Source organism: Ursus americanus, chromosome 29 (genome assembly GCF_024610735.1).
Source record: "Ursus americanus isolate L20-20 chromosome 29, mUrsAme1.1.p, whole genome shotgun sequence".
NCBI lineage: Eukaryota > Metazoa > Chordata > Mammalia > Carnivora > Ursidae > Ursus > Ursus americanus.
The window spans coordinates 2,358,871-2,384,345 of record NC_142155.1 but is presented as its reverse complement, the minus strand read 5'-3'; the positions used below and the strand labels follow the sequence as shown (position 1 = coordinate 2,384,345).

Below are 25,475 nucleotides of genomic sequence, written 5' to 3'. Positions count from 1 at the left end.
AAAGTTGAAGGAGCAGGCAAGGAAGAAAGGTTAAGATTCCTAAACAAAATGTAAACACAGACAATAGATACAAACTTCAAGGGCTTACTGTGAAGATTAAATGAGATCATGGTTATGAAAACACGTGTTTTCTCCCGTGGCTCTCAGCTGATATCAGGGGCCCAAGCACCTACCAGATGAGAAGGGGCAGTTCAAGAGACAACAGTGGGGCCCCTGAGGGGATGGTCACAGAATTACAGGGGAAGGTCGTTCAGTCTGACTTTCGGCTCACTGTGGAGAGTGTCTCCATCAGGTGACCCTGGATCTGTAAAAACAGTTCATGGGGACCCTCCAAAGATGATAATGCCACTGCTCATATTCAGAAACAGGGAAACCTTGGATGAAAACCAGTTATCTCCTTTTCAATTCTGAAAATTGCTATGTCATGGAGTATTCCGAGCGAGAACCACTCAGAATGATGATAATACTGATGAATGTCATCATACAAGGGGTTAATAACTTTAGCTCTGGAATCACACAGACCAGTGGTTTTCAACTTGGGGTGATTTTGCCTGCAAGGGGACATGTGGCAGTGTCTGCGGACATTTCTGGTTATCATAAAGTGGGGGATGCTGTTGGCATCTAGAGGGTAGAGGCCAGGGGTATTGCTAAGCATGTTATAATGCACAGGACAGTCCCCCACCCCAAGAAAGAATTATCAGTCCTAAAATGTCAATAATACTGATGCTGAAAAATACCGATACTATAGACATGGGATCTTAAAGCTAGATCTCTATTTGCCAGCCACGTGACCTTCAGCCAACTTGTTAGCAGTCTCTCTTAGCCCTTTGTCATCTGCGAAATGGGAATTATAACAGGACCTCCCGACACTTATAAAACACTTCATAGCATAGGAAGCCTATGTGGACTGCTTTCACCCTCAGCACAAACTGTGATTTACATAAAGCAAATGAAGAAACAGAAGCTGAAAAAAATTAAGTGACTTGCTCGGGAGACAGAGCTATTAAGTGGCAATAATGGACTGAGGAAGAAATTTTGATTCTCAATCCACGCTTTTCCCATTAGAAGTTTTCAGATGAATGAGGTAAACTGCAGAGGTTTGGGGACCTTTAATCTTCATTATTGCCTCAAATATCAAAGATTTATTTTCTTTTGGATGCCTGTGAATATGAGCTTGGGATGGAACAGCTGCATAAGAGAGCTGATTAAATAATGCAAAATGGCACCACACCCCCCCCCAAAAGAAAAACTTTAAAATTTGACCTAATACGTCTTTTTTTCATCTCTGGTTCATAGTTTTGCCTGCCAAGTACAGAATGTATTTTGCAGGACTTAATAACAAGAAACTGCAATCATTCTTGGGAACAGGTACCGTACAATGCATTTTAGCTTCTTTTTATTTAAAACACTGTGAGTTAATATATTTCAAATGCTGATTTTGTGTTCTCTAGCTTTTATCCATGACAGCAAAAATTGCTTTCCCTAACTGCCATTTATTTTGAGGATAATTTTGTTTCATTACACTGAGAAAACTCCCTGTATTTCATCTTTTCAGTTTTATTCTCGAAAGTGAAGCTACAGCTTCAGGCTCCATTGTTACATTTCTGGAACATACAGTTACAAAAGTATATTATTATTAAAAACAAGGGGAAGAGGGTCTCTTTCTTGTTGGCTATAAGGTCTGAGTCTCCATATTCTGTGCACCTGAATTTGGACAGTTGGGAATAGGAAGAGGGAGAGGAAGTTAAGATGTCTAAAAATAACGTCTCTGCTTTGAGTCATCACCTAAAAACAATCTTCTTAAACCACAACAAACAGGGTTAGGCTGATGTGATAGCTGACCAGATGTTAAGTTTAAAATGCTTCAATACATTTACGTAATATGTTAGACACTTTTTAGTGTTCTTTTATCTTAGTTAACAAATTCGTATTATTAAATTCAATTCCTCAACATAGATTTGAAATTTCAATCAGTAAAAAAATATGCTGTCAAGTAGGCTGCACAAGATAACATTAGCATTAAAAGAAAAGGCTATCTAAGTGCTCAGGGGTGTGCTAATAAATAAGAAAGATAAAACTGGAAAATACTGGAAAATGTGAACTTCATAATAATTGTAAGCTTTAGAAAAGACTCTTTAGGATAAGCACAGCCATACACAAATGTTCCTTTTAAAGGGTACTGTAGACTTCAAAAATATATATATAAAACCATGCCTTAAATATGTATTGTTCTGTAGGTATGGCTCATGTTGAAAGTTATGTTCTGAAACAGAATGCTTTAATGGCATGGAAAAGAGAGTTTATATTATAAAACAGTTTCTAAAATCAAACCTCATTTACAAAATAAAAAATATAAATGTAAATATAAAAATATCAGAAAATGACTCTTTCAAGCATCTGTCAAATATATTTAACATCTTACATAACATGAAGCGATTTTTTCCAGCTCACTAATTCAGCATGGTTCCAGCCCATGCTGATAATACCAGGATAAATAGTATAAGGCATTCCTTTCTGTGGGCTGGCAGGCTGGCTTCATTCATTCAATTCATTTAATCATGAAGGGCTGTCTACGTGCCAGCGACTGTCCCAGTCACAGACCACACTGGGAAGGCATTCTCTCGCGGTGCTAACATGCCAGCGGGGGAGACAGCCCAGGAACAAGATGATTCTAATAAGGTGGGATAAGTTTAAGATGGATGCCTAATGCCTGCTGGGAGAAAAAAAACTATTCTTGGGTTATGAAAGGAAGTATGATTTCTGAGGCAGTACCCTGAGAGAGGTCATTATTACTCTGATTATGAATACTGTGTTGATGGGGAGGCAAAAAGCTGGCATGGCACAGCATGGCAAACACTTTTTCCTACTGAAGGACGGTGGCTTGCTACAGGAATCACTAGCAAACAGGAAGGATGGCACAGAAGACCGGAGAAACACTATAATGAGAAAGAGCCTGTCCCTCTAAAACGATGGCAATTACGTGTCTACGTAACTGTGGACCGAAACTCTAGACTAAGGGAAACATCAGTGCAGCCTTCCAACTCCACATTGTCTGCACAAAATCTGTAAGAGCTTTTAGGAAGTAGGAAAAAAGAAGTAAGATGGACGTCTATGAATTATATGAAAGCTTGACCTTGTATTTTCTCTAAGCCATGGAAGCACTATGATAACTTACATATAAATAAGAATCCTGCCAATTGTCATCGATGTGGGAAGCCAGGTAAGCGAAGCATGGCTGTTTTGCAGCGGACATCTAGGTGGCAAGCCAGCAGTATGTCGAGATCAGGAGAGAGGTATGTGTGGGGGAGACAGGAAGGCTGATGCCCCCTCATCCCTAGATAGGGCCACAAACGTGCACTGATTCAATAGTTACTGGATCTTGAGCCTATTCACCAAGCAAGTAGGTTCCAGACATGAAATTCTCAACCGTTCTTCCAGAATAAGGGGACGGTGGCGAATATTGCTGACACTGCACAGTGCTCTTGTAACGCTGTTGTGGACAAGGAGTTCTGAGGCCATCACTGAAGCTTCCCGTTCTTTTTTTTTTTTTTTTTTAAAGATTTTGTTTATTTATTTGACAGAGAGAGAGACAGCCAGCGAGAGAGGGAACACAAGCAGGGGGAGTGGGAGAGGAAGAAGCAGGCTCCCAGCGGAAGAGCCTGACGTGGGGCTCGATCCCAGAACTCTGGGATCACGCCCTGAGCCGAAGGCAGACGCTTAACGACTGAGCCACCCAGGCGCCCCGAAGCTTCCCGTTCTATAAGCAAACCCAGTCACTGTGCTAATGATAGCAAATGCATGGGGCCAACATTTAGATGGCTGTAGTCTTTAGGTGTCACATAAAAATATGTGGCCTTAAGCGCAAGATGTATTTGTTAAAATAAATAATTCTGGGTGGGGGTTCCAATGCATGATATAAAACAGTGCCACCACAATAAATACATCACCACTCATGAATCAAAAGGTCTTTTCACTTTCTCATTCCCATGGAATATCTACCGCAGAGAAGCTGGCAGGAGGGAACCCACGGTACAAGTGTAGCCGCGGTCGTGGTGCGGTGGAAACCCCACTGTGCCGTCCCGTTGGCGGCAGGCCTCGGACCACACGAGTTTATTCAGAACCAGAGTTATCAGAGCTCAGAAACAACAGAAAGTTTTTCTCCAGTATCGATTAATTCAAATATTTAGCAGCAAAACCACTTTAATAAGTAATCTTTCAAGGAAGCTATGCTCATTGTTACTTATCTTTCTTATTATTGACATGCAAAGTGTTGAAGAAGACAATATACTTGGGATATCAGTACAGTCAGAATTCCCGGGCGGGGACCTGAACCCACCTGGGAAACAAAATCCCCTTCTAGAGCAGATGACTGGTTTCTGCCATCTAAACAGACTTCTTTCAGTCTGCTTAGATATTTTTAACATTCCTATTTTACTTGTAAACATTAGTTCTTCTAAGAGAGATGCAAGCAAGTGAGAAACCTGCCAGATAAAACACTTTCTGACCCTACTGTCAAGGATGCAGGAGAGACCAGCTTGTGAGGCTGTGGCCGTGAACCCCACTGGTTCATAGCGGCAAAGAGTCAGGAACACATTAAGTGGGCAGTGACGTGATGCTGTACTGGGCGCTCCTGCGGCCAGACCTAGTCAGGCGTGTGAGTTCAGAATTCTCCAAGTAGGAACAAGGCACAGGTAATTTACCACACTTTTTAGGCAAAGGGCTAAGGAGGGTCATAGCTGCCTTTGTAAATGGTCCTGGACAATTTTATCTCATACCCGAACAGCTTAATTCTGTTGGTTGGTGTTCAACAAGTTCTTTACTGCAATTATTAAAATGTAGAGAAACTGAAAAAATAAAATAAAACTTAGAGAGATCGAGGGTTGTATTTCTCAGTTTTTTGTTTCAATAACTGGTTAATGATTATATGAATTAAAGACAAAATTAGAAAACACAAAAAAGCACAAAAAAAGGAAAATAAATTTTATCAATGATAATTATTAACATTTTAGATCTCTCTGCACTTCCATTTTCTATGTGTAACTGGACATTTCTATATATTGCTGTTTTGTAATATATAGCTTCTTTTTAGCCTAATCATGTATTGTGGTAAGCTTCCCATGGCAATGATTATTCTTCTATGGTATTTTTTAATGGCTGCATTAAATTCTGCTATATATCTATATCACTTAAGAAAAAAAAAAAGATAAATGCAAAACTAATTTTACCAGAAAGCAAATTCAAGGGTTTTCTTTGGGGGGAGGGGTGGTTAAGGGATGGTATCGACTGTTGGGCCCAGAGCGTATTTTAGCATAATCTAGCCCAGTAGTTCTTAAGGTGCTGTCTCTGGACCAGCTTCACTAGCATCACCTGGAAAGCTGGTAGGCAAGTTCTTGTGTCCAACTCTCAGAAACTCTAGGGATGGGGCCCAGCAACTGGTTTCCTAATGCTCCTCCAGGTGATTCTAATGTATGTTAGAGTTTGAGAACTACTGGTCTCGTCCATCCATTTTATGCAGCCGGGCAAACTTAGAAAGGGTAACTGACTTATTTATAGTGACACGGCTAGTAAGAAGGACTCAAACACAAGTCTTCTAAGTCCTAATCCAGCATCTTCATTTCCAGATGAGGGCAAAGTGAAGACATTGGTCTAGGGGATTTAAAAATCCGTATAAAAAACAAATTTTCTTCTAGAAGACAATAAGGTTGTCAAACAAGGGAGAAAGAAACAATGTCCAGTCCTTTTTCCTGATATTGATAAGGAGAGTGGGCCCAACATCTACAGAAGGAGAGCTGAATCCTTTTGGTTAGTTATCTGGAGACTAAAGGGGTCATATATCTCAAACTGACCTACTCTGCAAAGTTAGTCTGTTAAGAGTTAAGTGAATGGTTTTTGGGGGTTGGGAGACAGCTTCTGATATGCCCTAATGTGGTTTTCTTTAAATCTAGTTATCCCCACATGGGTCTCTGCCAAAATTATTTGGTTAGTTCAGGAAAAGAAAACTGTCCCAAATTTTGATTCAAAATAAGGCTACCAGGATAGCACCAAAAGCTGACAAAGAATCAAAATCTCACATACATCGCTGGGGGAATATAAAATTGTATAAGCATTCTAGAAAGTAGTTCAGCAATTTCTTTTAAAGCTAAACATGTCATTATTATATGATCCAGCAATTGCAGTCTTGGACATTTAGACCAGAGAAATGAAAACTTTATGTTCACACAAAAACCTGCATACAAATGTTCATGGCAGCATTATTTTAACAGCCCAAAACTGGAATCAGCCCATAGGTATGGTTAAACCAACTGTGGTACATCCCTATGGTGGGATACTATTCAGCAACAACAAGTAGCAAATTATGGATACATGCAACTTGGAAGAATCTCCAGGGAATTACACTGAGTTAAAAAAAAGCCAACTTCAAAAGGTTACATACTATAGAACTCCAATTATACTTTTTTTTTCTTTTTCACCTATTCTACCCCTCCTTCCACCCCTACTCTCCTCTGGTAACCATCAGTTTGTTCTCTCTTTCTATTTTTTATGCCTTTGCTTGTTTGTTTCTTAAATTCCACATATGAGTAAAATCATATGGTATTTGTCTTTCTCTGACTTATTTCACTTAGCATTATTATCTCCAGCTCCATCCATGTTGTTGCAAATGGCCAAGATTTCATTCTTTTCTATGGCTGAATAATATTACATTGTATACAGATGCCCCTTCTTCTTTATCCACCCATCGATCGAGGGACACTTGGGCTGCTTCCATATCTTGGCTATTGTTATGAATGCTGCTATAAACATAAGGATGCATGTATCCCTTTGAATTAGTGTCCTTGTAATCTTTGGGTAAATACCCAGTAGTATGATTGCTGGATCATAAGGTAGTTCTATTTTTAACTTCTTGAGGGAACTCCATACTGTTTTCCACAGTGGCTGCACCAGTTTGCATTCCCATCAATAGTGCAAGAGGGTTCCCCTGTCTCCACATCCTCACCAACACCTGTTGTTTCTTGTGTTAATTATAGCCACTCTGACAGGTGTTGAGGTGGTGTCTTATTGTTCTGATTTTGCAGTTTTGATTTGCATTTCCCCGATGACAAGTGATGATGAGTATCTTTTCACGTGTCTGTTGACCATCTGCGTGTCTTTTTTGGAGAAATGTCTCTTCATGTCTTTTGTCCATTTTTTAAATGAATTATTTGTTTTTTGGGTGTTGAATTTTAGAAATTATATATTTTGGATACTAACCCTTTATCGGATGTCATTTGTCAACATGTTCTCCCATTCTGTAGGTTGCCTTTTTGTTTTGCTGTTAATTTCCTTCCCTGTGCAGAAGCTTTTTATTTTGATGTAGTCCCAATTGTTTACTTTTGCTTTTGTTTCCCTTGCCTTAAGAGGCCTATCTGGAAAGAACTTGTTATGGCTGATGTCAAAGAAGCTAGTGCCTATGTTCTCTTCTAGGATTTCTACGGTTTCAGGTCGCACATTTAGGTCTTTAATCCATTTTGAATTTATTTTTGTGTATAGTGTAAGAAAGTGGTCCAGTTTCCTTCTTTTGCATGGTGCTGTCCAGTTTTCCCAATATCATTTGTTGGAGACTTTTTTCCATTGGATATTCTCTCCTGTTTCATTGAAGATTAATTGACCTTGTGCATTTACTTTCTGGATTTTCTATTGTGTTCCACTGTATGTAACATTCTGAAATGAGAAAATTTTACAAATAGAGGACAGGGTAGCGGTTGCCAGGGGCTAGGGGTGGCGGGGAGGGGAGAGATGGTATGATTATAATAGGGCAATAGGATAGACCCTGGTTGAAATGCTAATGGAACTGCTCAGTGTCTTGACTGTGGTGGTAGAAACACAAACATACACAGGTGATAAAATTGTATGGAACGACATACACGTGTACATAAAGACACAAAGGAATAAAATAAAACCAGGGACATGTGAGTAAGATGGGACGGACGGCACCATGTCAATACGCTGGTTGTGACAATGTATTGTAGTTGTGTACAATGTTTCCATTGGTGGAAACTGGACAAAGTGCACAAGTCATCTTTGACATTAGTTCTTATAACTACAAGTGAATCTACAACTATTTCAATAAAAATTTCAACAACAAAAAATGCTACCATTCTTAGCAAATGACCTTATATAGCTTATTTCACTCTAGTTACCTCTACATGTAGCTTTCAGATGCATTATTAAAAATCTTGCCCACATTGATGTTCTGGTCAGTATATCCTGAGATCCCATTTTCCTCAGTGGAATGACCCGAGTAAGCCCGTAAGTTAATTTTGGAATGAGTCCTAAAGCAGATGGCTAGAGTAAGACAGAACACCATTACATTTAACGTGGTTGGGCTGACAGCCTGGCATTAAACACTTAGGTTACACACTATAGCGCCTTAAATTTTAGGTTGTATATGAATTACTTATTCTAAATAGTCCACTAAGCACCTCCTTTTTTGCTTTTTTTATTGCCCTGGAGTAAATAACAAAGAAAGATTCTGGTGTGTTTTTAAACTCAAAATGTCATAGGTTTTCCAGGCACATAATAAGCACTCAATAAATATTTTTTTTCAGACTGAATACATTAGACTTAAATTCTAATTTTACTCCTAAAAGTAATACTACCTTAAAAAAAAAAAGTAATATTACCTTACAAAAGATTTGGAGAAATAAGAAAAAAATATGCCATATGCTATAATAATCTAACATAATTATCACTTGGGCCTAGGGGCAACTAGGTGGCTCAGTTGCTTGAGTGTCCGACTCTTGATTTTGGTATGGGTCATGATCTCAGGGTCATGGGCCTGAACCCTGCATTGGCCTCTGCATTCAGTGAGGAGTCTGCTTGAGGATTCTCTCTCTCCCTCTCCCCCTACACTGTCTCTGTTTCTATCTCTCTCAAATAAATAAATCTTTAAAAAAAATTGTCACTTGGATCTATTTCTATATAGTTTGAAGATGCATTTTTATATCGATTACATATGTGCATATTTTTTGATATCATAAACATTTTTACATGTTGCTTAGTAAGTCTTTATTCTTGTTTTAATAGCTGCAAAATAATTAACAAGAACTTAATCCATTACAAACTTAAATTGTTCCCAAGTTTATTAAGATCATAAGCAATAATTAAATAATCATTTTTATGTTTATAGATTTTTCCCCATATTTTAGAATATTCCCTTAGGATTGCATTTCAGTAATGGGATTACTAGATTGAAAGGTAGAAATATTATTATAATTTGATGCATATTTTTTCCAATGAACTGTACCAACTGGCAATGTCATCACCATTAGGTCTTTTTTTTTTTAATCATCACTAATTTAGTTAAAAAAATGACATCTCAATGCTTTTTGTTTTTTGTTTTGTTTTGTTTTTTAAGATTTTATTTATTTATTTTACAGAGAGAGAAACAGCCAGCGAGAGAGGGAACACAAGCAGGGGGAGTGGGAGAGGAAGAAGCAGGCTCATAGCGGAGGAGCCTGATGTGGGGCTCGATCCCATAATGCCGGGATCACGCCCTGAGCCGAAGGCAGACACTTAACTGCTGTGCCACGCAGGCGCCCCTCAATGCTTTTTGAATTTATTTAATTGCTATGACTTTAAACATTCTCCCAAATGTTTAACAATTCGTTCTCTTGTGAACCGGTTAACTGAATTGACATCTTTTTTTTTTTTTTTTTTTTTTTTACCTACCAATAAGGGGTTTAATTTCTTCTTTTAATAGTTTGTAAAAGTCTTTAGTAAATGTTAATATGTTTTTTATGCAGTGAAAAAATTAAGTGCCAGGCACACTCTCATCTCACTAAATCCTTACAAAATCCACTTGAATTAAGTATCTAATTTAATTGTCCCCAAATTATAAAAGAGGAACCAAGATTCACAGAAGGTAAGTAACTTCTGCTCACTACTATAAGCAAGGAACAAGACTGGGTTTGCAATCAGGTCTTTGTTTGTGAGCCTAGAGCTCATTCCATCACAAAAGCTCCCTTCTACCTCATTGTGGTTAAGAGACAATTGCTATAGTAACTTTAGTTGGAGAAAGAATCCATAATGTTCCAACTTTAAGCCAGATTTAGTAGCACTTAAAATGATGCAGGCACTCTATTTCTTAAGAAGAAAGTAGATTACTTCTCTTGGATTTGACGTCAGTAGAAGAGGAGCTAGAACGCAGATTAAAGCCCTTCTCGTAAAGAGAAAATAATTCTTTGATTAGAAGAGAAAGCTTCTGGCAAATGAGGAGAGCCAACAGGACAGATGAGAAATTGGCACGAAATCTCAGAAAGGAATTTTTGTCTGTAAGTGTAAGAAGCAGGATGAGTTATACTGGCATAGTGTAGGCAGTTCTGTAACAAAGATTATGACTTGGAATCATCAAATTAACAGTTGAGGACTGGCAAGAAGGGGAGCAGATTGTGACCAGATGCTTATTTTCTTCGGCCATTTACTCAGGCATTACTTTGAAAATATAATATTTAAGGACACATAAATCTTTAAAAATGAAAACGTGGTAATATATCCATTTTTAAGTAAACACCATTTATTTCTTAAGCTTGTTATTTGGAGTTGCTAGAAATAAACAGGGATCATAAAACTGCTAATTAATCTATTTATTTTAAAGGGCAGATAGAGAAAGGCTTATGAGGATTTTATAACTACAAAATGGAACAAAAGTAAACCCTCGTACTGACAGAGGGGAACACCCTGAAGAGGACAATGCTAGGTGATGTTTTACATGGAGCTTCGCTTTTTTTCATCTTATGCCCCAAAGAAAACAAAGAGGGGCTCTTTTACACAGAACTGCTTGTGGGGCTTCTCCAAGTCAAGACGGCCTTGGCTCTGGGACTAGAAAAGGGCATGTAGTAATCAAGGTTCAGAGTCCTAAGTTTTGTACCCACCATCTAAGCTCCAGGAGAAGCCAGAAGATCAGAGGGATACTAGGAAGGTGCAGAAAGGTGAACTCTAGTTGATATGGAAAGACTGGGAAGCTGGAGATAAAGTAAAATAAACAGAGAAATAGAAAAACAGATGAGCATGAGAAGGCAGCACTCCGTGCACAGCTAGAAGCTGCAGGAGAGCAAAAATCCAGACTCTGGATTAAGGGAAAACAGACTAAACCTGCACCTCCCCCTGCCCTACCCCCACCCTCTGAGCTGAACGAACACCAAGGGCCTTGGCTCCCTCTGATTCTGACCACTGACGGCTGTAGGGATAGGTGATCAAGAATGTAAACGGCCTGGTAGGCCCTGAACAGATGAGTCCCTCAATAAATGAATACAGATTATTATTATTATTACTATATAAAACTATATTATTATTATTACTATATAAAACTAAATGTTTTATGTATTTTAAATATTGCTACAGATCATCTTCTTCTGTCTGCTGTTCATGAATGAATCTATGTTTCTTTAATTATTTTTAAAAAAAGAAGTACAAGTGGCTGATTATATATATAAAATATCCAAGGTTTAACTAAGGCCTTTTTTTTTCTTACACTACCCTAAGTAACAATAACATTTACCAGTAACAGTTACCAAAACTGCAGATATTGAAGAAAACACTGCAAACCTATAGTGTTTGCAAATAAAGAAAGTAGATGGCTTAGTGCAAAATATCATCTGATATGTGAAAAGTAACCCCAAGCCCAGAGGCCACTGACAGGACTGTGTAGGGTTCTCTGGAGGTATGTAATGGGTAGCACTCGTAAGGGAGTAACCCAGGGATAACCAGCATATCCTGGGCTATCGACATAACCTACTTAAAAATTCAGCTCTGAATCCAGGATGACAGACTACCATGAGTCTTTAATACATGAAATTATTTGGCTGAATGTACAGTAATCAGGCCCTTACCAAATACATCCAAATTGTATCATAATATTAACTAGAAAGAAGAGTCTGATTATTCAAGATATTCTGTAAAACAGTGGGAATAAAAAGGTGGACATAAACACAACCTATTACCACTCAATCATTTGTGTGTTACAGTGTGGACTGGACTGTTCTGGCTACTGGGACATCAAATACTTGGAAATGACCAAAGTTCAATTATATTTTATTGGGAAATACCAGCATCCTTTAAAATCAGCTAAATGCCATAAAATGCTGGCCTTTAATTCAGTATGAGACCTGGATCTTGGCATCTCTCCACAAAAATGCAACCTCTGTGAGTTGGCATCACTGATTACCTGAAGAATGTACCTACTTCAATGCAAGTCAGGGCTGGCACAACTACACCCGGAAGAGACAGCGTGGTTGAGGAGAAAGAACATACGTATTTTCCAGAGACGACATGGTCAAGGCTACTCCGTCTTCATGCCTTAGTTTCTTCATCTATAAGAAGGGGTCTCCCTCTTCCTCTCTTGGGCAAGGATTGCACCAGACACTGTAATGTTTGTGACTGGCCCCAAACAGGCCATCTCTTCTCCACACTCGTGCCTGGGAAAGCTCACTTAGTCAAAAGCCTTCCTCCATGTGCCTAAAAGAGGTCTGAAATTCATGACTGGTAACTACAAAATGGAACATCAAGTACCTAGGGTTATTTCATGGTGAAATGAGAAATCATTTTTTCAGGATTAGAGTTTTAAGAGGAGACATGGAAACGTAAGTTCTGATCTTTTGAGAGTAAAGACTGTAACTTGTCCAAGTCATCCATGTTTCGATGGGAGTGAGGCAAATTCTGAAACTCACATATTGTTTCGGGCGTCTTTAACAGACCCCGATTGCTCAGGCTGCAAGCATAGACAAGTATTCCACTGGGTGTGCTGTGCTCTCAGAACTATTCCACTCGGTATGGGCTTTAAACACTTTTGACAAATGTTTTCTATTTTCCACTGATTTAGGGGTAAAAAATGTCTTTGAAAAGAAACAATGTTTTTTAAAAATTTCCCTGAAATTTCTTTCCCTGAGAGGTCTTCATCTTTCTAAGCCGTAAGAAATAAGTGGGCCCAGATGGCAGTCCCTCAGTAAGGATATCTGGACGACCAAGACCCAGACTGACATAAATGCGTACAATCTCATTCCTTTTCTCAAGAACCCTAGGTTCATAATATTAGTACGATGTTAATGAACAAACAGGGAGAGGAAAATCTTGGGGGCAGGTTGGATCAGTGGGATACTGATGTTGTTGTTCTGAAAAACCTATAAAGAAACCCAGCAGGATAGGGCTCCTCCCTCAAGCCCAGTGATCCCTAGCAGCCATCCCTCCCTGTTCAAACTTCTGCCAGTTAACCCATGACACCAGCAATCTGCAGGACACCTAAGTGTTTTTTGTTTTTAACTTTGGAAAAACTTCAGACATTATCATTCTCTAGTAAAGAGGATAGTATAACAAATCCATAAGTATTACTCAGACACAATAATTACCAACCCATAGCCATTCTGTTTCATCCAAATCGCTGCCACAACTCTTGAAGCAAATCCCAGACCTAGTATTTCGTATATAATTCAGTATATATCTTTAAAAAAGGACTACTATAAAAATAAAACCACAGTGCCACGATCACAGATAAAATATTAATAATTCCCTAACATAAACACCCAGTTGGTGATCGAATTTCCGCAACCAGCTCATAAAACGTTTTAGCAGTTGTTTGCTCAAATCCGAATCCAAATATACTCCAATTATTACAATTTATGTGTCTTTAAATCATAAGTTCCTCTTCTCTCCCTTTTTCTCCTTTGCTTTTTATGTTTCAAAGAAATTGGATCTTTTGTCCCGTAGGGTTTCCCATAGGCTGGAATATGGTGACTGTTTTTGTCGTTTTTTGTCATTATGAACTCATGGATTTAAAATATACTTGATATGCTTTAATCTAATGCAGTCATTATTCTTATTGATACTCAACTTGTACTATCTTGGTCAGTGAGAACCTCTCCACCTTGGAGCCTCAGTCCTACTGATATGATCCTACTAGTTTACAACAGTTTTTCGTTTGTTTAGTTTTTCTTTTTTCTTTTTTTTTTTTTTTTGCCTTCCGGTAGAAAGGATTCAGGAGGATTCAGCCTCATCTTACATATTTCATATCGTAGACATAGAAGCAGCCATTTCCCCAAGGAGCCTGGTTCCTTTAAAGAGGGGATGGCATTTAGAGATCACAACTACAGATTGTACTTTGTACCTGTTACCTCATGTAAACATGTATATACAAGACATTCTCCTTCTGGAACCCAGCATGGGTCCCAGAACTTTTCAAAGTTCAGTGAGAAAACACCAAGCCTCAAGCACCCCTGGCATCCTATTCAGAAACCAGGTCCTAAACAACTCAGAGATGAATCTTTTTGTCTGGTCAGCCAAGGGACAGGTTAAAAAAAAAACCACATTAGCAACAAATTATTTTGGTGGACAGAAACTAAAACAAAGAAAGCTCATGAGTCCCTTCCTTTTCCACTGGAATTAAAAGGAAATAGCTTCGTTCCATTTTGAGAACTTAGATGGAAAAAGGAATCTTCCTACATAGAGAACTTAATTTTTTTTTAACTAGGTAAAGACAATCCTCTATGAGTGAAAGAAAAATGCTTCCAGAAAAAGAGTCACCAAGAACCACCCTTGGACATAGAATTACAAAGGTGACTCACTGCCTTGTGTGGGGACAGGTCCCTTGCTGGTAATTTGTCAAAGCTGTGGAAGGATGACATAGGGCTGATTGTTGTATGAGGCTGTGGGCATTCAAAGACTATCCCAAAGAAAAGAGAAGTAGGTTTGTATACTTGTCTGGCTAATTAGGAGGAGTATTTCTGAACTCACTAAAGGAAAATACTCTCTAAACCTCACAGTATGTTTGGAAACAGAGAAGAGAACAAAAAACAGAAGGGTATGTTTCACAGTACTTTTTATAATTGAGACCAAATTTATTCAGATGGCAAAAGGTTTCTCAGTCCCTGAGGCACAGCAGCAGGTCCCTATAAGACGACTACGTGGCGGCAGGGGGTTTGATGGGGACTCCTACAAATTAACCATAAAACAACTTAAAAAGACACTTCAAAAAAAAAAAGATGAATGACCAAAAAGCACCTGAAAAGGTATTCAATATCCTAGGTCATCAGGGGAACGCAAACAAAAGTCATAATGAGATACCGACCAGAAGAGCTCAAATAAAAAAGACTGACAACTCCATCTGATGTTGCAGATGATGACCTGGGACAACTGCACGACTCAGACTCAGCTGCTGGGAGCATAAAACGCCATGGCCACTTGCAGAAGTGCTTGGCAGGTAATTAAAAGTTAAGTGTACATCTACCCCACGACCCAGAAATGCCATTCCTAGCTATTTGCTGAAAGAAATGAAAACATGTCTACAAAAGGACATCCACAGAGTATCTGTAGGAGCCTTAGCCAAAGTAACCCCAAATCAGAAACAACCCAAGTGTCCATCAACACAGAATGTATTAACAAATTGTGGCATAGTCATACAATGGAACACTATTCTGCAATGAAAAAGAATAAACCACTGATAAATGCAGTAACATGGATAAACTGCAAAAACATCATGTTAAGTGAAAGAGACCAGACAGAAAAAGAATACACAGTGTATGATTCAGTTTATGCAAAGTTGAAATATAGGCAAAACGAACCTAAGATGATAGAAATTAGACACTGTGTTTTTGGAGGGAGGATGGATTAATGAAAGGACCCAAAGAAAACTTTCTGGAGGAATGGATATGATCTATATCTTCTTTTCTCAACAGCAGTTACATGGCTATATATCAGTGGTTCTAAACTGGCATGATTTTGCCTCCCAGGGGACATCTGGAAATGCCTGGAGACACTTTTGATTGTCCTGACTAGGGGGAAGCTACTGGTGTCTAGTGAGGAGAGGCCAGGGATGAACAGGACATCTTCCCTACAACAAAGAATTGTCTAGTCCAAAATGTCAATGGTGCCAAGTCTAAGAAATCTAGTATATATACAATTGTCAAAACTCAGGGAACTGAAAAGTTAAGATTTGCACATTTCATTAAATGTTAATTATTACTGAAAGAAGGAAAAAAAGAGAAAGAGATCTTAACAACCCCCTCCTTACCCCCAAAGTGTAGTTGGATAAGATAGGCAAAAAAAATTTTTCATATTATAAACTTAGGAGAGTTCACCTGCTCAATAAATGCATTTCATATCCCAACTGTACTCAATGTTTAGTGAAACAAAAAAATGTTGAAGGAACTTCCAGCTTCTGGTTCCACATGTGAGGAGCTTAGAAGTTGCCACTCCATACAAACAAGTAAAAAGCTGAACAGACTGAAAAATCAACAATTCTTCTTGGATCAATACAAGTGGGGAGGCCATAGGACAAATCACTGCCTCCAAGATTGGAGAGACAAGAGAATACATGGAGTTGTGGCTTATGGAGCAGAAATTTAGGAGCAGAAACTGCTGTGGGAAATAATAGGAAAACCTGAACTCATGATTGATGAACTGCTGGAGGCTCAGTGTGGACAAGTCTGAGAGCTAAAGAGTCCAAGGGGATCCATTATAACGAGCCTCCATAACTTTGTGAGATTCACCTCCTAGAGTTCTACCATGTTCTCACAGCAAATAACAAGAAAAAAAATCCTCTCATGCTGCCAGATTGGGAAGGAGAAAAAGTTCTATTCAGAAATACCAGAGCACTCTCTTCTTAACATGGTCTGTCTTCTGGGGAAACCAGTTAGCCACAGCTTAACCTGCTGGGGTATTATCAGAGCCTAATTTACCTGGGGAAAGGGAAATAGCCAACTCCAGTCAGCAATAGCCATCCTGCCCCAGCTGAGGGGAGAAAAAAACAAAACAAAACTGAGAAACAGTTGTGTAGTTCACAGTCCAGAGGCAAAGGCTCAATAAAGGACTAAGACTTAATTATAGGACTATAGAACACTTGCCCTCTTCATGCACCTCACCACCGTATTCTTTAAGGCCCATTGATAGCAGTTCCTTTTGCCCAGTGCATCATGTCTGCTATCAAGAAAAAAATTACAGGGCATACTATAAGTTAAAAACCAATTATGAAGAGACAGAGCAAGAATCAGAACCAGGCACGGCATGAAGGAATTATCATACTGAGAATTTAAAACAACTACAATTAATATGCTAAGGACTCTGGTTAAACAGAACATGCAAGAACAGATGTATATGTAGCAGAGAGATGGGAATCCTAAGAAAGAAGCAAAAAGAAATGTTAGAAATCAAAAACATTGTAATAGAAATGAAGAATGCCTTTGATGGGATAAATAGTAGACCACACACAGGTGAGGAAAGAATCACTGAAGTTGCGGCTATATTAATAGAATAATTGAAAACCAAAATGCAAAGGAAAAAAGACTGATGGGGAAAAAAAAAAAAACTACCCCAGAATATCCTAGGACTGTGAGACAACTACAAAACATGCAACATGTGTGTAATGAGAATACCTGCAGAAGAAAGGCACAGAAGAAATACCTGAAAAAATAATGACTGAGAATTTACTCGAAATTAATGTCAGACACCAAACCACATATCCAGAAAGCTCAGACAACATGAAGCAGGATAAATGCCCCCCAAACCCCACTACACTCAGCCACATCATTTTCAAACTACAGAACATCAAAGATAAAGAAAAGATTCTGAAAGAAGCCGGGGGGGGGGGGGGAGGGCGGGACCTTACCAACAGAGGAACAAGGATAAGAATTAGATCCAATTTTTCATCAGAAACCATGTAAACAAGAGAGTAAAATATTTAAAGTATTGAGAAAAAAAACCCACCAACCTAAATTCTATACCCTGCAAAATTATCCTTCAAAAGTGAAGGAGAAATAGACATTTTTCTCAGAAAAACAAAAGTTGAGGGAATTTGTTGCCAGAAGACTTGCCTTTCAAGCAGTGTTATAAAAAGAAGTTCTTTTTTTTTTTTTTTTTTTTTTTTGGAGAGAGAGAGCACACAAGTTGGGGGGGGGGGTGGTAGAGAGAGGAGATTCCACATCCAGGGCAGAGCCCAAATTGGGGCTTGATCTCACGACTCTGAGATCATGACCTGAGCCAAAATCAAGAGTCAGACACTCAACCAACTAAGCCACCTAGGAACCCCAAAAGAAGTTCTTTAGAAGGAAAATGATATAGGTCAGAAACTCAGACCTACATACAGAAAGAAAGAACACTGAAGAAGGAGTAAGTAAACGTAAAATACAACCTGTTTTTAAACTGGTCTAACAGATAACAGTTTGTTCAAAGAATAATAGCAACAATGTATTTGATTATGTATGCTTATGTATATATCTTGTGTGGAAGTATGTATATGTAAGTGAAATGAATGACAGCAATGATATAAGGGACAGGAGGGAGGGATTAGGATTGCTTTGTTATTATAAAGTCCTCACACTACCTGTGAAGTGGTATACTGTTATCTGAAAGTGGACTTGCGTTAGTTGTAAATGTATATTGCAAATTCCATGGCAACTACTAAAAAGTTAAAAAAAAAAGTATAACCACTACACTAACAAAGGAGAGAAAATGCAATCCTATAAATTGCTCAATTAAAACCATAAAAGACAGAAAAGGAGTGGAAGACAAAACCAGGAGCAAAGAATAAAGGTAACAAATAGAAAACAGCAACAAATTGGTGGATATTAACCTAACTATGATAAACCATCACTTTGAACATCAATGGTCTAGATGTACCAATTAAGACAGGTTGTCAGAGTGAATCAAAAATAAGACCCAACCAAATGTTGTCTACAAGACACTCACTTTAAGTAGAAAGATACATATAGATTAAAAGTAAATGGGTAGAGAACTGGTAACACTAATCAAAGAAAGTAGGAGTAGCTATTATTTTCAGACAAAGCAGACATGCAAGGGCATTACCATCATGATAAAGGGGTCAATTCTCCAAGAAGACCTATCAGTTCTTACCATGTATGGATACAACAACAGTGCATCAAGCTACATGGGGCAAAAACTAAGAGAACTATAAGGTGAAAGAGATGAATCTATTATCACAGTTGGAGGCTTCAACACCCTCTATCTAAAAAAGGATAGATCCAGCATGCAGAAAATCAGTAAGGACAGAGTAAAATGTACAAAGAACCACAAATCATTAAGAAAAAGATAGGAAACCCAATGTAAAAACATGGGCAATAGACACTGCACAAAAAAGGATATCCGTGTGGCCCATGGACAGAGAAGGTGCTCAACTTCATCAGTCATTAGGGCAAACAAATTAAAAGCACAATGAGCTGTCACCACATTTACCAGAATGGCTAAAACGAAAAAGACAGAAAATACCCAATGTTGTTGATGATTTAGGGGAACCAGAATTCGTACATCCTGGTGGGAGTTTAAATTAGTACAAACACTTTGGAAAACTGTCAAATACCTACTAAAGCTGAACATCCATAATTCTCCCCCTGGGTAAACAGCACCAGAAAAGAACACACAAGCACCGAAGACTCTACAGGGCTGTTCGTGGTTGTACTGCTTGCAGTAGTGACAGACTGTAAGCCACCCAAATGTACGTCTACGGAAGAAGAGATAACCGCAGTTTCTGCTCATAAACTAGCATGCTATACAGGTGAGAACGAATGAACAACTGCCCCATGCAATCGTGATGCTGAAAGAAGGCAGACACAGCGAGGCGCCTCCTGCAGGATTCTGCCAACAGGATACTTTGGAATAGGTCATAAACACCAACTATGACAGACGTCAGAATGGAGGCTGCCCTTTGGAGGGCAGGCACACTCCCATTTATTTCCTGATCTACATCCTGGTAAGATATGTGGACCCACCTCTTAAAAATTCACTGATGGGGGTGCCTGGGTGGGTCAGTCAGTTAAGCATCTGCCTGCAGCTCAGGCCATGATCCCAGGGTCCTGGGAACAAGTCCTGCGTCCAGGATCCTGCTCAGCGGGGAGTCTGCTTCTGCCTCTCCCTCTGCCTCTCCCTGCCCCCTGCTCGTTCTCTCTCAAATAAATAAAATCTTTAAAAAAAATTCACTGATGAACATTTCTATACTTTCCTACATGTTATACTTCAATAAAAACTTGACTTATCAGAGAAAGACAATTATCATATGGTTTCACTCATTTGTGGAACATAAGGAATAGCAGGGAGATCAGTAGGAGAAGGAAGGGGGGGTAATCAGAAGGGGGAATGAACCACGAGAGACTATGGGCTCTGGGAAACAAACTGAGGGCTTCAGAGGGGAGGGGAGTGGGGCACTGGGATGGGCCGGTGATGGGTTATTAAGGAGGGCACGTATTGCATGGAGCACTGGGTGTTATACGCAAACAATGAATCATGGAACATTGCATCAAACACTAATGATGTACTGTATGGTGACTAATGTAACATAATAAAAAATTTCTAAAAAAACTTGACATAAAATATGAAAAAAATACTGGGGGAAAGATGGATGGGGTCTAGGGAGTCATTTCAATAACTTCAAACACACTCTTCCTATCTTCCCTTCGTCCACCTGTGTAACTCATACCTGGACTAGTCTACCTAAAATTTCCTGAGGGAATTCAATTTTGGCCTCAGGGAAATGTTTAGACAGTCCGTGCACAGACAGTCCTGGGGCGAGAAAGCAGCATGGGATCGGAGCCGGGCCTGGCGCAGGCTGTGGGGGGGTCAGGCCAGGTTTCCCAGTAAGCCCCAGCACTCCCTCACCCAACCTGGAATGCCACAGGCCTGCTGGGCCCATTCACTCTGTGCTCAATGAAGGCACGGGGTCTGAGGCAGCCCCGGGGAGCAGCAGGCAAGGAGCGGGGGGACAAATTCCAAAGGGGCGTCCCCTTGTCCCACAGGTCACAGGAATAGGCTGGCAACGGATTTGTGGGGTTCCATCTGAATCTCAGAGGAAATTTCCAGTACAAAGTAAAAAGTTGTTCTTAAGTGGAAAGAAAAATGGATCCGAAAATGTAATGCTGTGGACCAGTTTATGGTACAGGTACTATTCACTCTGATGTTTGCAGAAAACAAGTAGCTCATGACTCGGGTTACTCAAGTTGAATTTCATAAACATTTTTTCCTTGGGGGAATCTACACTGTATAATATTAGCCTTCCTCCCCATGATTTTCGGGCCTTCCCTACTGCTTACAGAGGTACCCAGAATCCATTCTCTGCTAAGCCTGGAGGCAGCCCTGAGTCAGCTTTTCCCATTACCTGTACACCTAAGCCATTCAGGAGATATTATTCAGAAATGCCTCTGGAGCAGATGCTGCAGAGCTCCTTCAATATTCTGGCCTTCTCCCCTGCCAAGAACTTTTTCTTGTTTAAATTAACTGACTTTTAACATAGGCATCCACGTCTGCTTTCTTCTCCTTTATGTAGGAGTTGCTGCTTCATCCTTTGGGTGGGGCAAACTAGAACTCCCAAGTTTAAAAAATGGTCCACAAAAACTTCGCCACTCACTCACTCACTCTCAGAAGCCTGATGTTCTATACTTGTCTCTAACCTTCACGTTGAGTCTCCAGGATTCGAGGTCTATGAGCAATGAAGCCCATTAGCTAAATTCTTTTGGAAACCTGACAGCCTCACACTGCGCAGTTGTTCCTGTGGGCACATGTGCTGCACAGCAGGGGAACGAAATTGGATGCAGTCCTCCCCCCACTGCCTAACTTCACTGTGTAAAATGGCCCTGAGTTTTAGAAGTGGTAGGTGGCGGACAAGAAAGGCATCCTTACACTTCAGTCACTACCCTTGACATATTCAAATACGCCGGTTTTACATGCATCACGGTTAGACACTTGAGCCGCTGATTCCAGAGAGCGACTTTTTACAGTGGCATTCAAAGACAAAGCACTTGTGATTTTGAACTCCCAAACCGTGCACGTGACATCACTCCCTGGTATGTCCAGCAGCCCTTGCTCATGCACACAGACACTGAAAGAGGGTCCACATGCCTCTTCCTGCGGACGCTCGGTGTTTTAGTGTTCCTAGTAAAAACCATTCTTATGCCCCCTCTCCCCCAAAACCAAACCCGCATGTGGAATGGTGAGGTCTTATCTAAATCTCTATATATATCCCTGTCTTGCACACAGGAAGCTTTCAATAAATATTTGCTCCTTGGAAGAAATACATGATTGAATTAATGAATTACATAACTAAAATCCAGGTTTAGTTCATTTCTGTAGGAGTATCAAAGAAAATAATGTTTTCCAGGACGGAGCTAAAAAGAGATTGGGGATTCTGTATTTCCCATCCCCGTAACTCCAATACCTCTACTCTGTTACCAGGCAAAGCACTCTGGCCCGAAAATGCCTCTGCTTGGAGCTTTGCCCAGCACTGCTCCACAGACCTCACAGTTGAGACCAAGGGACAGGGACCCTCCCTGCTCTTCCCAGCTCTGTGAAGAGGTAACTATCACAGTGGGGTCCTGAGGAGTCCGGGGTGATTTTGTTTCTTACAAAAGTTATTTGTTGGGGTAACACTGTAAGATTCCAAGAATTAAAATCAGGGGATTAGAGTCTTCATATTGAAAACATGAACTTCAAGATGGCCTCAGTCATCGAGTGATTTAAAATATAGGGATTGGGCAGGTGGTGACATTGACAATGTGAAGACTGTTCCAAGTGTTATTCTGAACACTGAGGCAGAGTCTGGTTCTTAACAATGACCACACCTCACCGGTTTTTCAAGTGTTTGCTTTCCATGCATATTTTGTGTCATTCTAGTCTGTTTAACTCAAAAGATTTAATCCCACAAGATCACCTATAATTAGAGAGTGATGATGCATTCTTAGAAGACAAATATAGACACCACGGAGGTGATGCATCAGCAGTCTGAAAATAATTAATGCTTATCCTCACAAGGCCACCTACACCAAGACACTTGGGAACAGCTCACTATTGCCATAATGTCATAGAAGGATGGCAAAATCATTTTTCTTATCTGCAGAAGTAGGTCACAGCAAGAACATTTGGTCAAAAAAACCCAAAACAAAACAAAAAACCAAAAAACAACCTAGAGTGGACATGGATGGTTTCGTGACACAATCTTTTAATTTTTCAACTCAGTGTAAGAATGTAAGACTGGATCATTGGTTCACTCTGTACTCTAAATATCTCCCTACAGGGTAACAGGACCAGAATGAGGCTTTGAAATGCAGTATTTGCAAACACAGCAAAAAGCCCCATTACCAGAATGCTGCTTCTAAACTGACAAGAGCTCAAGGATTTGAGGCAGCCACTGGTTTTGTTGTTGTTGTTTCCAAGGACAAGAAAATAAAACCTATCCTTGTAAATTAGCACATCTATCAGGAGTCTGAGCTAGGCAAAATATAGTCATAGAGGCTAAAGGTTGCAGCATTTCCAGCAACCTTTTAAACTCAGCATATGGCACGCGTGGGGCAGCGTTTTATTTCTGTCCATATGTCTATTTAAACTCAACAGACAGACCTTGCAAAAACAACGTGAGTTGTGTGCATTGCACTAATGCTGTTGCCTTCTAAATAATACATGCCTTTCCCAGTGCCAATGAACAGGGCAGAAAAAAGGGGCAGGGAGTACTGGGAAGGGGGACCATGATTACATTCACACGCATGATTCTGTAATCTCAGGGAAGTCATCAGAGAGGCCGAAATCCACACTGCCGAAGGCTCTGTCCTGTCACCAGTCAGAAAGACACGACATTGACTCCCACACCAGCAGCTTCCCGTCTGCTGAGGCTCTTCCCAATCAGGCACCTGGGTTCACAGACTGACTGACACTGGACTTGCTTCTTGGGGAACAGATAAATTATTTCCAGGAACCCAGGCTTCTCTCCTAACTATGTGCTCTTATTGACCTATATTTTTAAAGAAATGTGTTCTGAAGTCGTGGTAAGGGCTAGAACCCATTCTTCGAGGTACTCTTTCGGTGCAGCCCTTCCTCTCTTCCCCCCAAATGCACTAACAAGCTTTCCTCTGTCTTTTTTTTCTCTTTCCTTTCTTCTTGCTCAGAGCCATCCGATTTCATTTTTTACAGAATATGATTTGGTGCTCACTTTATCATGTTTACTCCTCTTAGCGTCATTAATGACCTTCAAGCTTGGTTATTCTCTGCCTTCTCCTTCCACATTCATCCTTATTTTCCCCCCATTTTTGCACTGAAGGACAATTGTACAATGAGTAAATTGTAAAGTTGTGTCACAGTTCCCCTAGGGACAATCTTCTTCCTCAAGCTATTAAATTGGAAAATGGTTTTTTTAAAAAAAACATCAAGGCTTCGTCACAGAGCAGGTGCAATCATTACAATGTAAAATTAGTCCTTTTTTCAACAAAAGTGGTGTGATATTTTACTTGTAACTGCACAAAACGATTTAGGAAATGGAATATAAAAAAACCCATCAAGAGCTTTAAAGAGTTAGGTACAAAGTTATACGGTATTTTGTTCCTATAGCGATGACAATAAAGCCAGGGTGTGCTGGAATGCTCTAACTCTGCTTTCTAGATTCACTGTTGCAAGATCAGTTCGTTTAAGCAATGAGAACTGACCTGCTTTTTGTTCACGCACACATCCGTTTGTTTGTTCAACATAGTCAATGGGTTCTTCGAATGTGCCAGAGTAATAAATTAAAATTAAAATAAAACAATCTTTTTTATCCTGAGAAACATGTCAATGGTTAGCCTCTATTCTAGACATGCCACTCACTTCAAAGATTGTCTCATAAATTGTATTCACCTGCAGAAAATGAGGGGAGCAGTAGTAAAAAGCCTACCTGCAGGCACATTCGTGAAGCAGAGGCGGTTTCACTGCGCTCTGTAAAACCCACGCCTGCTTCGCTAGCTATGGACTGGCAGCCTGGTGGGCCTGTGCCACCGTCTGGGGGAAGGGCTCTGGGCCTGGGTTCTTGTTCTGTGGTTTGCTGCTTGTGTGGCTTTTCTTAGCCCCTCTGAGCCTCTGTTTCCTTCTGTGAAAAACAGGACTACCTGCACCAGTCCCCAAGGGTGAAATAAAATCCACACATCTTCCGTGACTGTGTCCATCTTGACGTCGATGCATAGTCACTTGTCATTTTAGCGGTATCATGATCGTGACTGGGGCTCACAGGCTAAGCTTGCCCTAAACCAAGGAACTCTTTTCTTCTCAGAAGGCGAAAGATAAGGTTGATTTCAAGGAGACACAAGTTGGAGATCAGTGTACCCCATGTATTAGCCGTGCCCCTCTTGAGCTGTGCTATTTCTCTCACCAAGCCCCCCATTGATCATCTCCATAAATGCCCCTCCACACGAGCACCCGATTCACTGACCCTTACTTGCCATCATTACCTTTTTCTCTCTCTCGCCCCAACCTGTTTAGAGGAGCTGAACACAGGGAAGTAGTCGGCCACTTCATATGAGTCAACAAAAGGGAAGGTGATAAATCAATTTTCTTTTTGCTTAGGATGGAGGTGAGGGAAATGTGAGGAAGAGAATAAGGATGTAGGGATAACTGGGCCCCAAAAAAGAGGGACTTAATGATCCAAGCCTAGCAACAGAAACTGATGCTTCGTTGTAGAGAGGACTATTGATTTCATGTGTTCACCTCAATTTGGT

General features: G+C 40.0%; 1 protein-coding gene across 4 annotated transcripts in view; it reads right to left on the bottom strand.

The window, feature by feature from the left end:
- The window catches only part of UBE3D (ubiquitin protein ligase E3D), a 190,737-nt gene that overhangs the window by 43,803 nt on the left and 121,459 nt on the right, over positions 1-25,475 (bottom strand). The gene's annotated exons all lie outside the window — the stretch shown is intronic.